Genomic DNA, 14,902 nt, shown 5'->3' with positions numbered 1-14,902 from the left:
GTGCCAAGGATTTTCTACCGCGAATGGTCGCATCCTTCCTGCACGTTGCATCGGCGGCGTTTATTTTCGGATCATTCTCGGTTTGGTTCATTTTTGGTTTCTTTAGGACGGGTTCTATTTATCTTTGAACGGGTTCTATTTATAGATCCACGACGTGGACCTGTTACTGAGTCTGTGTCTTTGTATGGTATCTAATTATTGCTCGAGTGTCAATTTGTAACGGGTAGTTACAAACTGCGTAGCTTTTATTTTGCTCGGGCGCCATTGTAACGGGTAGTTCTTTCTAGACGACAGACTCAGTAAAACACAAGTTAAATATAAAGTAAATATATTAAAGTTAATTATATACAGTTTAAAATAAATAAAATAAAATATAATACCGTCTTCTGCAAAGGAAATACAATATTCAATTTTATTACAGTTATCCGATCATAATAGCAACATTAAAATAATACGATAAACAGTATATTTATATACAATAACAATCTCGCTACGTTAAATCAACATAGCCCTATATTCCGATCCGGAGATCATTCCTCGCTACTACCGCCTACTGCGATAACGGTCATGGCAAGACTCCACGACACTACTGTGGCGTCAGCCTAGGCATAGTCCCACCTCACATACGGTGCATCTTTTGCCAAGCCAGCCGGTCGCCTCTAGTAAAGCAGCTCGTCGCTTGGCGAGGTATCATATCGTTACAAAATTAAATTTATTTGACGTTTTGACTTCCACTTGACAAAATATTTTGATAAGAATTTTGAGTTGAATTATATCTACGATATAATTCACTTCTTTTCCTTCAAAATACTATTTTGAGCTATTTTTTTTAACCTACAAAACAAGACTAAAATATTACAGAAATAAGTTTCATTATTATTTATATTAGATTAAATATTAGTTAGTTAGTATGAAAATTATTGTACTCATTGAAAATTGATTTAACTCTCAAAACCTTTCATTAAATTTTTCGTAATTTCAGGTTTTCTGAAATTTTTTTGCTTAATTTTTTAACTATTAGAAGCTCATTTATTACCAGAGAACGGCAGTTCTCGCCAGTGGCGCACACCTACACCCCCTACACGCGACACTATATATACACGAAATTTTCGATTTTCTAAATCTGACTGAATTGAAAATTGGGCCAACTCCCATCTTTAAGTTTAGGAAAAGACTCACTCATTCATATATTAACCATCCATTTTGGTCCAAGTGTGTGGATTTTACGGCCCTTCCTATTTATGGTCTGTTTTTCGTTCTCGTTCCCAAAACTCCCAGAAACTTCGAAAATTTAACTCCGACCGTTGCGGCTTCTAATAGAAGCGATCATTACTTTTCCAACATATGTCTAATTTTGAAAATCGGTTATACCGTTCAAAAGTTACCGAGCTCAGAAATGTGAGTCAATTTTTATTTAAAAAAGGGAAAATGTTTGTGGATATGTATGTATGTATGTATGTGTGTGGAAAAGTTAAACCGATCTGATTTTTTTTTCTGTGTTTAAAGAGGGGGTGAGGGCCGATTCAGAACCGGTGTAGTTTGTGAGTTTTGACTACCCTTAAGCCAGCTATAGGACTTGGTAGGTACAAAACGGCATATTTTTGGCGGTATATATATTCGGTTCAAGAAGAGACAGGAGAATAGTAAATACAACAAATCAATAGCGTTGAGTTAAGCTTTCAAACGGTGTCTAAGCTGTCAGGATCAGACATACACACGGCTCAGTATAGCCAAAAAACTGAAAAACAAAACTCAATTGTTTTTCGACAATTACTCAAAATTTCAACCTACGAATTACGCCGATAAGAGCGTTTGTAGAAGGACTCTAGACGAATCTAACGGTTTATACCTTATATCCAGGAAAATTCGAATTTTTAAGTTATAGGCTTCATAAATATAATCAAATCTATTCTTATGGGAGAAACGGTTTTTCAAGCTCAATCATTCCTGTAATAGCTTCAGTTATTATACTTGACCTTAGATGCATAAGATACTACTTGTCAATATGTTTCAAACTCATGTTTAGTGAACAAAATCGGTTAAGCCGTTTAGAAGTTATTAAGCAACAAAAGTATAATCCAATTAACGATAATTCCCTAAATGGTTTATGTAGTTGAAGTGGTTACGAGGCTAATTTGATCTGGCAACGGGAAATCCGAGTTCATTTACCGGCCATCCCAAATTTTTTTTCAATCTATTTCGAATAGAAAAAAAATCTAGTGTACATTCGATGGACACTAGATCATTTGGGAGATTATGCGACAAAGGCTACCATTTATAAAGCTTAACGTGTAATCAAGAAACATTTCATTCAACTTTATACATTTAGTTTATAAATATCTTTGAAAAACTCCTGATACAAGAATAAAAAACCGCTAAATGCCGTAAAAATGAGTGGCGCATATAATATTCCAGCTACAAAAGATCTGATATGATTATTACGTGGCGTGAAAATGTATTTTCATTTTGATGCAAAATAAAATTCTAGTTTTATTTTAAAAGATTTTTTCATAATATTTGCTAAATTTGAAGTAAACGCGCCACAAAAAGTTTCAAAATTCAAACTGTATCAAAGTTACTCTTTTGTGGCGCGTTTGCTTCAAATTTACCAAATAATATGAAAAAATCTTTTAAAATAAAACTAGAATTTTGTTTTGTATCAAAATGAAAATACATTTTCGCGCCACGTAATATTCATATGAGACCTTTTGTAGCTGGAATATTATATGCGCCACTTATTTTTACGGCGTTTAGCGGTTTTTTATTCTTGTTAAAAATATACTGTGAATAATTCGTTGAATGAGGCACTTATGTTCATCAGTGATTTCTGATTTTATTGAATTACGGTGTGTACACTGTACACGGTTCTCCGGATCAGTTTCAAAAGCATTATCCTCTTGCATACAACCAATGACAATGTAAACATTTAGTAATCACCGCGTCCTTAAGATTCTATTTATTGGATATCCTGACAGAAACTATTTTATATCATAGAAGCGATTATGTGTATGTAGTATTAGTAAAGAGATCAGATTGCAACCCGAATACAAAGGGATATTTTACAATAGTATATTGTACAACAAGAGAGAAAAAAGACATATTTCTCACGAGCGCAGGAAGAAATATGTCGTTTTCTCACGTGTTGTACACTGTACTTTTTCTATGGATGCGTTTTTGTCAAGAGTTCAAAATTCAAAATTAAATAATTTAGGTGCTTTTATGTAGATTATAAATATGCTAACATTGAAATAAAATACATATTACACACATATCGCACACCTAGTTCAATTGTGCCACAACTGCAAAAAATTCGAATTTTGGGTTAAGGCTGTAAAATATTGCCTATATAATGGCCCATCTAACGCAATACAGCCTAAACTAAAATATTGTTTTGGATAAGTATAAAGTAAGTTACTTCGGTAGTTCACTGAAGGGGTTTTTGGAGGTTTTAAAAATGCAATTGGGCCATAACTGGGAGATGTGGCGATAATATACTCTGCCACAATACAACCGATGTATTTTTTTTATAAGAATATATGTTCAATATATGTCTTAATAATGTCTTCAATACGTTCAATACGGCCACAACAGCAAAAATCCAGAGAGATGTGGCGATAATATTATATACTGCCACAATACAACTGGTATAATTCAATACGGCCGCAACTGCAAAAATCAATTGATTTTTTCATTATATTGCCGCTGTATCTCGTAAGTATTGTTTTATAGATGACCTTCTTCACAATGCAATATCGCCATAACTATCAAAACAATAATAACGTTTCATTTTTAATACATTGTAATAAGATCCAGCCAATAATTATATAATTTACTACCTAAATTGTAATTTTGAAGCCAGTCACTCTCAAAATAAATTATTTACAGGGCATAACGCGTTTACTAGAGAACGTTTTGCTCATTTCTCGAGAATATTGTGTTTTGCACTTGTGGCACTATTGAACTAGGTGTGCGATATGTAGGTATTTAATATTCGTAATATTTATATACTTTTATTTGTTTAAAATTAGTTACCAGTTATATTTGAACAGTTTTGAAAGGTAATTCCTGGTAAGTTTTGATTTGACACATTTTATTTGACAAAAATGTTTGTGTTTTTATTATGCATGATCCCATGGAAACTGCGACTCTACGTATGGAACCCATGAGAAAAAATATTTCTCACTGCAATGGCCGACTTTTCTCACAACCTGAGAAATTGTTCGTTTTGAATGTATGTAAGTAGTGAGAGAAGTTACACATTGTATAGCATCCATAGAAAAAGTATTTTAATATATTATACAATCACTGCTTTCAAGAGATAATCGAACCAATATTTAAAAACGTATGGGCAAAGCTACTAGCGTATTTCGACGGATAATAGAAAGCATAATTTAACAGTGTTGGAGTATGTTAACAAACGCAGATTTAAATAATCCAAAAATCTTTCCTGCTACAACACCTACGAAACAAAAAGCATATGGAAGAAACTTGACAACGAAGTAATCGACCTGTATTATTTGAAAAAATTAATATTCATCCTATAAGCCTTAAGTATTAAGGGGATATGGTACGTATTTTCGGCTGAAATGCTATTTAAATGGGGATTCATTTTTTTCGAATCCTGAGAAAACTGATAAGTATTTTTGAAAAATTTAAACGCAGAATGAAAGATTACGTTATTAGCGAGAGCAGAAATTCCCTGATAACTTATATAATGTTTATTTTAGTAGGTTACAGGGGTGAAAAATGAAGAGAAAATTTAGTGTGATTTTTAATTTTAAAGATCTCATTCAAAATAAACTTTTTGTATATTCTAAGGGGCTTTTGGCCCTAGATCATAATTTAGTCTTTCATTCTGCGTTTAAATTTTTCAAAAATATTTATTGGTTTTTTCAAGATTCGAAAAAAATGAACACAATGTCCGTGGTAATATTTTCCAAATCTACCTTTGTCTTACAAGGCACTCAGTCGAATAGAATATTGTCAGCATATTGTCAGTCAGAGAGTGACAATCAGTGAAATTTTTAAATATTTGACATGGCATCGGGAATATTTTGAGTTGTTGATTAAATACTATTGATATAATATAGTGTGTTTGATAAATAATTGATTTAAGACGTGAACTTAATAAAAAGTTATTTATTGTGTATTATTTGTTCAAGATGCAAGCAGAGAATACATTAGGATAATATAAATTCTGTGATCCAAGTATTTTGTTGTTAAAGATGTTCAAAATTGTAAGCGTTCCATAGTAACAATATATTATTAAAAAATCACTTTAACACCTTTCCTCTTTTCTCGAATGAGTAGGTATTAGTTTTTGTTGTACATATAAATTATTACAATCACTGAATACATAGTTAGTGAAAAAATTATCACATTTTGAACTGAAGTATTAATTTGCAATTATATAAATAACAGTTATCCAAGAACATTCAAAAGCCATCTCTTCAATTTAATGATGGCATTGTTAAGTAAAGTTTACATATCCATACCAGTGAGAATTTTACTACACGTAATTTGCCGTGTAAAGACAGAAAAAGTAGGGATAGCCGTAAAATATTTGCGAATTATGTACCGATGGCCTTAAGTCAATATTAAATACTATAAAAGTGACGGTAGGTAAGTTAATTGGTTATGCTGATTGGTTAAGCTTCAAGGAACTCACACACTTATCACTTGACTTGCAGATATATTTTTACTTGCATTTGTGAAATTCTTTACACCTAATATAGTGCAGTCACTGAAGGTTTTCACCTCCGATTTCGTTGAACCTCCATAGATTTTCATGAAAATTGGTGGGTAATGAGACGATACCTCAGGGAACAAAGGTGACATGATGTCAACTGGCGCTTTTACCCTGGGGGTGAACGCCACCCCTTCTCGGGGGTGAAAATTATTTTATTAAAAATAATACCAAGGGTCGATAGAGCGACAAATTATAAACAAAAGTTGTTATATAACGTTATTAAAATATATCAACACTTTTTGAGTTATTTAAGACCAAAGATTTTATTTTTTCGTAAAAAAAATGCATGTTTTAAATTGGTTTTTCACGTATAAATCAAAAACTATAAGCTTTTACAAAAAAGTTATTATTACTGAAATTGAAGATAATAAAAAACTGAATACGTTTCTCACATAAAGAACTAAACTAATGTTAGTTCAAAGTGAGTTATTGGCAATTGAATCTGTATTTTTTTCGACGGGTACTCAAATCTAAGTATTCAAGCTTAAATAACAGGAAAACGATGCAATGTATAAAATATTCCTGCTAAACATTTGCCAAAGTACTTCGGAATACCTATCAAATGAGCTTCAAAATAAGGCAATAGCGTCAAAATTAAACAAGTTATAATGAAAATAAAAGAACCGTTTCGATTTTTTAGGAAAAAGTGAAAAATAAAACATACGCCATTTCCACAAAAATTAAAATTTATAGTAATTCTTACAAGAACTTCTTTATATTAGCATATGTAATGTGTTCGATAATTTTGACCGGTTTAAAATGCATATTTTTGAAAAAAAGATATAATTTAACAAAATCCTAATTTTTAAAATTATTGTAGTTCTCATATTCTTTTGATAATAACTCCAAAAATACTCAATATACGTCAAAAATTATATATAACCAAATTTTAGTTTTTTCTGTGACAAATATTATACCTTTTTTACTATTTCTGTAGGGTAAAAAATAACCGAGATAGAAACGTTTACATCTTAAATTTAGCTGTGGGAACCACGCAAGCGGGGTCATTTAACCTTTTATTTTTAAAAAAGTAAGGGGTTTAAAAGATTAGGTTTAGCGTGCTTAAATAGCACTTAGAATTCACTTTCAAACAGTTTTTAGATGAACCTGATATCGTAAACATAAACGGAGGTATTAAAAAAAACAATAACATTTTTTGAAAAAATTTTTAAATAAATTTTTAAATAATTTTGGAGCATAAATTTTAACGCTATCAACATTTTCGGGGGCTCACTTAATAGATATTTTTAAGTACTTTGACAAATATTTAATAAGTTTATGTTAAAAAATGCATTAATTTCCCGTTATTTCAGCTTGAATACTTACTTATAATTTACTTGAATACTTAGTTTTTCACTCGCCGAAATAAAAAAAAAAAACGTTCAATTACCTATAACTCACTTTTGGTTAACATTAAAAGGTTTTTGTAATAAGGGATTTATTTCATTTTTTTATTGGCTTCAATTTTGATACTAATAACTTTTTTGTAAAAACAACACTTTTTGAGTTATTGATGAAAAATTGGTTAAAAACATGCATTTTTCTCAAGAAAAATTAAAATTTTTGATCTTTAATAACTCAAAAAATTTTGATTTATTTTAATAACTTTATATAACAAATTTTGCTTAAAATTTGTCCCTCTATCGAAATATGGGGTTATTTTTAATAAAATAATTTTCACCCCCGAGAAGGGGTGGCATCCACCCCCAGGGTAAAAGTGCAAGTTGGCACCATGTCACCTTTGTTCCTTGAGATATCCTCTAACCACTCACCAATTTTCATGCAAATCGATGCAAGTTCAACGAAATCGGAGGTAATAGCTCATATCCACCTTCATTGACTCCACTAATAATTTTACGGAGCGGAGAATATATTTTGTTACTTTTAATTATTAGACATTATTGAACGTATTAATATTCAATTTATTATTTGTATGGTTTTTGGTATCGTGTGGGTCTGGCATAAATTTACAATGCCGAATTGTACCGTATATAATTGCAAAAACTGTAATCAAAGTACAAAAGGTACGAAAATAAAATACTTCATCTTTCCAAAGACAGATAATTTGTCGAAACAATGGATAATCGCTTGTCGCAGAGAAGATATAATAAAGTTAATTTAAAAAATGTAAGTTTGGAATTAATTCTAAAATGAATATTTATAAGAAATTGATATAATATCAAAAATAAGTAGGTAATAAGAAGATATCAAAAGGGATTTAATAAATAAATATTTATATCTATAATAATATATTTTATGTATAAGTAACTTTAACTTTTTTCAGTAACGATTTACTCAATACATTTTGAAGAAAAACATTTTGAAATTCCTCTGAAACAAGGGCTTTTGAATTACTCTCCAAAGAATGTTCGTCATTTAAAGGCTGATGAATCTACAAGTTTCAGCACCTACTCTAAACTTAACTGGAGGCTCATCAAATACTGACCTAAAGCGAAAATCTGAGGAAAGAACACTGATAATCACAAACAGAAGACGTGGAAGATATAAAATCATCAAACAGTATTTCAAGTTGTACATTAGCACATAAAAAGAACATAGAGACGATTACTGAGGAGTTACAGCTTCCAACATGTGATGAACAATTAATTTCAACATTAATAGAGACATGAGTAGAGCCCCTGACTGGATGCAAGCTGTCTCTAGAGGTTCTCTTTTACTTGCAAATGATGATTTGTGGGAAGTGGCTCTGAAACTCGAGACGGAGTTCCATAAGATGCTTGGGAACTCTTTATCTAAAGAGGACAACATTTTTCACAAATTAGCAGATAAAACAATGTCACAAATAACAACTACATCAGTGCTTTATGATGTTGTCCTTTACTTCGCTAAAACTCGAAGTTATATTAGGCTACGAGAGTTAAATATTAAAATTAGTTTAAAAATGCTCAAAGGAGCCTAGAAAAGAAAATGTAAAAATTGACTAATTTTAGAATATAATAGTATTTTATTTTTTTTTGTCCTCTTGCAATAAAATATTCTATAAAATGTCTACATTTTTTCTTTCCTTTTTTTTTGTTGGACGATATAACTAATATGTAGTAATATTTATTACATCAGTGATTTCTTTTCTTGAAAATATTTTTTAATTACCTGGCAATATAAAAGAGAAAACATTTCATCAGGTTATTAAGACAATACTGCAAAAAATTATTTATAGTATTCTTGAATTATTAATCAAGACTTATTATTTTTGGACGTATTTCCTCGAAAATAATTTTCAAATACATTTTTAATGAACAACGTTTAAGTGGACAAATTTTAAATCCGTAGGAATAATAATAGTACATAAAATTATTTTTTTATAATCATTTTTAATAAAAAAATCAGAGGCTATCATTTTAAATTCGATAAAACTGGAACGTATCTCCTAAAATGATATGCAATTACAAAATATTCTCCTCGCGCGTGACGTCACAGCAGCGAGAGAGATGCGCCTCTGCATACCGTCTGTACGTGTACCGTGGTTGTACCTACTACGGTGGTCCGATAAATATTTAGTCTCCAAAAGGAAAATGAAAACGGTGATTTGTATTCTGAACATAGTATCCTTTTAGCTGGACAATTTTGACTTAGCGATGCTCCAACTGTCGGGTTCGTTGTATGCTGCGTATAGTTCAAAATTATATCTTCTGAGACATACGTAATTTTCTTTCACACCCTTATATATGTGTCTGAGGATATTTGAGGATTTTTCATTCAACGTACCTGACGTAGTCGCCAAACGTCTGAAGTAGTGTTATTGTCACTTATTGTCTTGAAGCACGTCAATATAGCTAAACATAATAATATACATAAACTTGACAAAATTCGTGCTACATAACTTTTTTAGCACCTCGGTAGCTCAAGTCATCAAGAGATTTACGGTGTGGGTTCTTACAACAATATTTAAGCCAAAGAAAAGAAATTATTAATTTTTTTTGGGCGCCATTAATAGATCAAAATCTATTGCTATATATCTATATAAAAATTACATAAATGTTACGTAAAATGGTATCCCTTTGAATAGTAATGGTACTTACCCTTGTGTCTGTGGTCGTCTGGATTTCCTAATACAATAAGGAACATAGATGGATTGTGCGAACAGAAAAAGACGACATAAGTTTAAAACATAGTTACCATTTATTCAGATAGAAAATTGTTAAAAAAAACTGAGTTGGTTAGAAAAGTAAAAAAATAAGTCTCTCGCGTTTCATTTTAAAAGATCGAAAAAGAAAAAAGGAACGAAACAGTTTATTGCAAAATACCTGGTGATGATCTGTTGTTGATGAGCTGCTGGAATCTGGTTAGCTAGCAAGAGCTGTGGTGGATCTCACTTTCACTTTACAATTTTAGATTTAAAGCACTGTTACATAATTGTTATTATATTATACGAAAAATAAAAATTCCATAGTTTTTTTTGTTTTATGAAAAGAAAATAACTGCGTTTATGATTATTAGTGATACTTCTCACTGACTTGATAATAAAACATACTTTGTTTAGACCATTGTCTTTTTAAAAAAAACGGAATCGCGTTCCACGAAGATTGAGTTAAGTTCGGTCTGCACGAGACATATTAAACGGAAATCTTATCCGCAAAAGTTGAATTAAGTTCTGTTTGCACGAAACATATTACACGCCGTACTAGGAAAAACTATCTCTTTATTTTAACCGGACACAACACAGAGAATATACCGGTATGGTATTTAAGACAACATATCGCACTTGCGATTTTCACGACAGAATCTTTAAGATCCCATTTTGCCTATTTAGGCACAGACAAGAAAAAATGCATGTCTTCACTGCATGGCCGCTAGAACTTAATTAAATTCTTCTTGTCCTAATCTCGGACAAGATTCCTCTCTGCTCTAAATTCACCTCCCTTTTTCACAGCTATCACCTAATTTGACCAATAATCATCATTCCGGAAATTTTCGTACCAATCACATAGTTGGAAAATAATACTTAGAACCATCCTTATTATGATCATACGTTTCTTTTTCGGCCAATCACCATAGCTGTCCCTTTTGTAACCATTTAAGGGTTTCCACGAAAGTTACTGCGTTGTAATTTTGTGGAGTTCTTAGATTTCTATCATTCAAACACTTAGCAATATTTCCTATTCTTACTTTTATGAGACTTATCCTGCTTCAAAGTAAATAACTCCTAGGAATTCTGTCTCCGAACCCTAAGGTCTCTTTGTAGTTTTACTGACTGCAATAGCTAAATCACCCACTTAGGCGTCTAGCATTTCTTAGAATATTAATTATTCCGCTTTCACGGGTGATCTATGAGAAACGCCTCGGGTGCTATTTTACGTCCAATTTCTACGATACAACAGAGTCGGACTTTGCAATATTTAGGCTGTGGTTTTTCAGCATGTTTCAGTCTTGAGTGATGAAACGCGGTACCCATCGCACCAACAACTTTCTCATGTTCAAAATATTATGCAGAATAAATCCCGTGCTATCTTTTGAGATGATTACTGTCTCAGCTATTCGGCGGCTGCCGTGAAGATCGTGGATTTCTTTCACAGTATCCTACGTGGTAGCTGTTTTCGGGGCACCTGGTTGTGACTAGTCTGGACGATATTGATGCCGAGCTAATTAAAACAGGTGGTCATGAACTCATAAGTAGAATCCATCAATTAATAGAAAAGCCTGGCAACAAGAAATAATGCCGAAAGAACGGTGTAGTAGTATTATTGTAAGAATACACAAGAAAAGAAAAAAGGAATCATGCATGAATTATAGAGGAATCTCACTAATCAACACTACGTATAAAATATTGGCTACGATATTATTAAAAAGATTAGTACCATGCACCGAAGAAGTAGTTGGTGACTACCAGTCTGGTTTCAGGCCTGGTAGATCGACTATTGATCAAATATTTACAATAAGACAATGTTTGAAAATTATTGGGAATATAATCAGGACGTTAATTAAATCTTTATAGACTTCAAACAGGCTTATATGATTCAATTAATCGTGCAACATTATGCAAGGCAATGATCGAGCTCGGCGTACCCAAGAAACTAGCTGCAGTAACAGAAATCTGTGTAAGTAACTCCTTTGCACAAGTTAGAATAGGGGGGGAAATATCAAATGCTTTCTGCGTAAATTCTGGACAGAGACAGGAAGATCCGTTGTCCCCATTGTTGTTTAACTTGGCCTTAGAATATATCATGCGAAAAATTTATCCAAAACTCAAACCGGACATAACTGCTCGAGGAGCAAAAACCGTACTCGCCTTTTCCGATGACGTAGACGCAGTAGCACAATCAACATTAGAAATTAAGGATATTTTCTCGGGCTTTGAAAAACCTGCAATAAACATCGATCTAAAAATAAATGAAGACAAAACAAAATACATGTAGTATGGTATAACTACTAGACCCAAACCCAGACATCCAAAGTGAAAGTTACCTTCCAACACCAAATTGTTTTATATGGTCCACATAATGTTCAGAAAAAAGTCACACCATTTTGAGCGTCGGGTTTGAGGGGGGGAGAGGGGGGAGAAATCGGTAAATTCGTAGTTTTTTAAGTTTTTAGTCAATATTTCTAAAAGTATGCGGTTTAGCCAACTTTCTATACAAAAATGTTCTACATTAAATTTGAAACAAAAAAGGCCCTATGCAAAATCCTTCCAAAAATGAACGGTTCCAAAGTTACGGAGGTAGTATTGTATAATTGGTCCAAAAAAGACCTAATCCAGACATTAAAAGTAAAAGTTTTCCTTTAACACCAAATTGTTTTATATGGTCCAGATATTGTTCAGTAAAAAGTTACACCATTTTTAGCGTCCGGTTTGGGGGGAGATGGGGGAGAAATCGGTAAATTAGTAGTTTTTTTTACGTTTTTCGTAAATATTTCTAAAAATATGCTTTAGCGTAAACAATGTTCTATACAAAAATGTTCTACATCAAATTCAAAACAAAAAAGGTCCTATACATAACTGTTAAAAAATCAACGATTCCAGAGTTACGGAGGGTGGAAAGTGGAGGTTTTCGATACTTTTTATATTTCTTGGGCAATTTATAATATTTTTACTGATTAAAAGAAATTTTCTTTTACAGGATTAGCTGTTTCAGTGGCCGATGGTATGTTAGTGATAACCCCTTGAAGAAACGTCAACCTCACCACCCAAAATCATCATCAATTGCCCAAAAAATATAAGAAGTATCGAAAACCTCCACATTTCACCCTCCGTAACTCTGGAACCGTTGATTTTATAACAATTATGGATAGGACCATTTTTGTTTTAAATTTTATGTAGAACGTTTTTGTATAGAACATTGTTTACGCTTAAACATAGTTTTAGAAATTTTTACGAAAAACGTAAAGAAACTACTAATTTACCGATTTCTTCCCCATCTCCCCCCCCCCCCAAACCGAACGCTTAAAATGGTGAAACTTTTTACTGAACAATATGTGGACCATATTGAACATATTGGTGTTGGAGGAAAACTTTTACTTTGGATGTCTGGGTTAGGCCTTTTTTTGGACCAATTACACTATACTACCTCCGTAACTTTGGAACCGTTCATTTTAGAAGGATTTTGTATGGGTCTTTTTTATTTCAAATTTATTGTAGAACATTTTTGTATAGAAGGTTGTTCATGCTTAACCTCATAGTTTTAGAAATATTGACGAAAAACTTAAAAACTACGAATTTACCGAATTCTCCCCCCTCTCCCCCCCAAACCCGACGCTCAAAATGGTGTGACTTTTGTCTGAACATTATATGGAGCATATAGAACAATTTGGTGTTGGAGGATAACTTTCACTTTGGATGTCTGGGTTATGTCATTTTTCGAATCAATTATATCATACTAATGGTCGTCTCAAAACAAGAACGACGGCGAATAAGGCAAAATTTTGCTATAAACGATCATAACTTCGAAGTGGTTAAAGAATTTAAATATATAGGAGCAACAATCACAAATGACAACAAATTAGAGCGAGAAGTTGAAACGCGAATAATGACAGGAAACAGATCTTTCTTTGCAATGAAACATCTAATAAAGTCAAAACCTCTTTCACGAGGTGCAAAAATCCACATATATAAGACCATAATACGACCAGCAGTCGCGTATGGAAGCGAAACATGGACGCTAACAAAAAGAGAAGTAAATAAATTGCTGGTGTGGGAACGTAAAATCCTTAGAATGATATATGGCCCTGGCAGAGACAGCGTGACAAACGAATGGAGGCGCAGATAAAATAACGAGCTAAAGTCTCTACTCGGAAAAGAAAATCTAGTCAGATATATAAAGGCTAATAGACTCAGATGGGCAGGGCATGCGATACGCAGTAACGACAATCGCCTTATAAACAATGTATTCTGGGAAAGGCCAGATGGAAGAAGGTCCGTAAAGCGGCCTAGAAAGGTGGAAAGATGCAGTCAAAAAAGATCGAGAGAAAATGGGAGTGCGACAATGGGAATTAGTGGCACAGGACCGAAAAACATGGAAGCCAATAGTAAACGCGGTAAAGACTCACGAAGAGTTGTAGCGTCATTGATCATGATGATGATGGTTGTGACTGACTTATCAAAAACTGACGTGCGACTATGTTGAAACTTGTTAAACCAATTTTTGTCGTTCGCCATCGAAGGAGACTATGCACCGTGTACATCAGTCTGCAGTCAGGCGCTCTTTGATTTAGGCGCTATTTCCCTTCGAAAAACAAGAATCGAATTAAGGACTGAAATTGCTCTTGTTTCAATTTTCTACAATCCCCAAATACGCCCGTTTCCGCACTTGGTCAAAACAAAACTACGAGTCCGGTTCAACTGTAATTTTGACACAGGCCATATTATACAAGAAGGATAAATGGTTGAAAGAAGAGTTAATCTTGAATTTTACGATATATTACGACAAACAACGTTAATATCATTATCCCCGAAAAATTTACACTTTTTTATAATTTAATCTCCGACTGTTATATAGACAAGGCGGAAACGGCGGGTTCGTTGGGAAAAATATTCCCATGAGATATTTTTGCATAATCACATTCGTGAGACATCCCAGAATAAGGCTCAAGAAGTCGCCCACTAGAAAAGTGGGCCAATTTTTTTTTAACAATTTTTTTTAATCAAATTGCAAGAATCAATATTTTTGGCCCGGACTAATTTTTTTTATGTTTTTTGGA

This window comes from Diabrotica virgifera, chromosome 3, assembly GCF_917563875.1.
Source record: "Diabrotica virgifera virgifera chromosome 3, PGI_DIABVI_V3a".
Taxonomy (NCBI): Eukaryota; Metazoa; Arthropoda; class Insecta; order Coleoptera; family Chrysomelidae; genus Diabrotica; species Diabrotica virgifera.
This window is presented reverse-complemented; position numbering follows the sequence as displayed.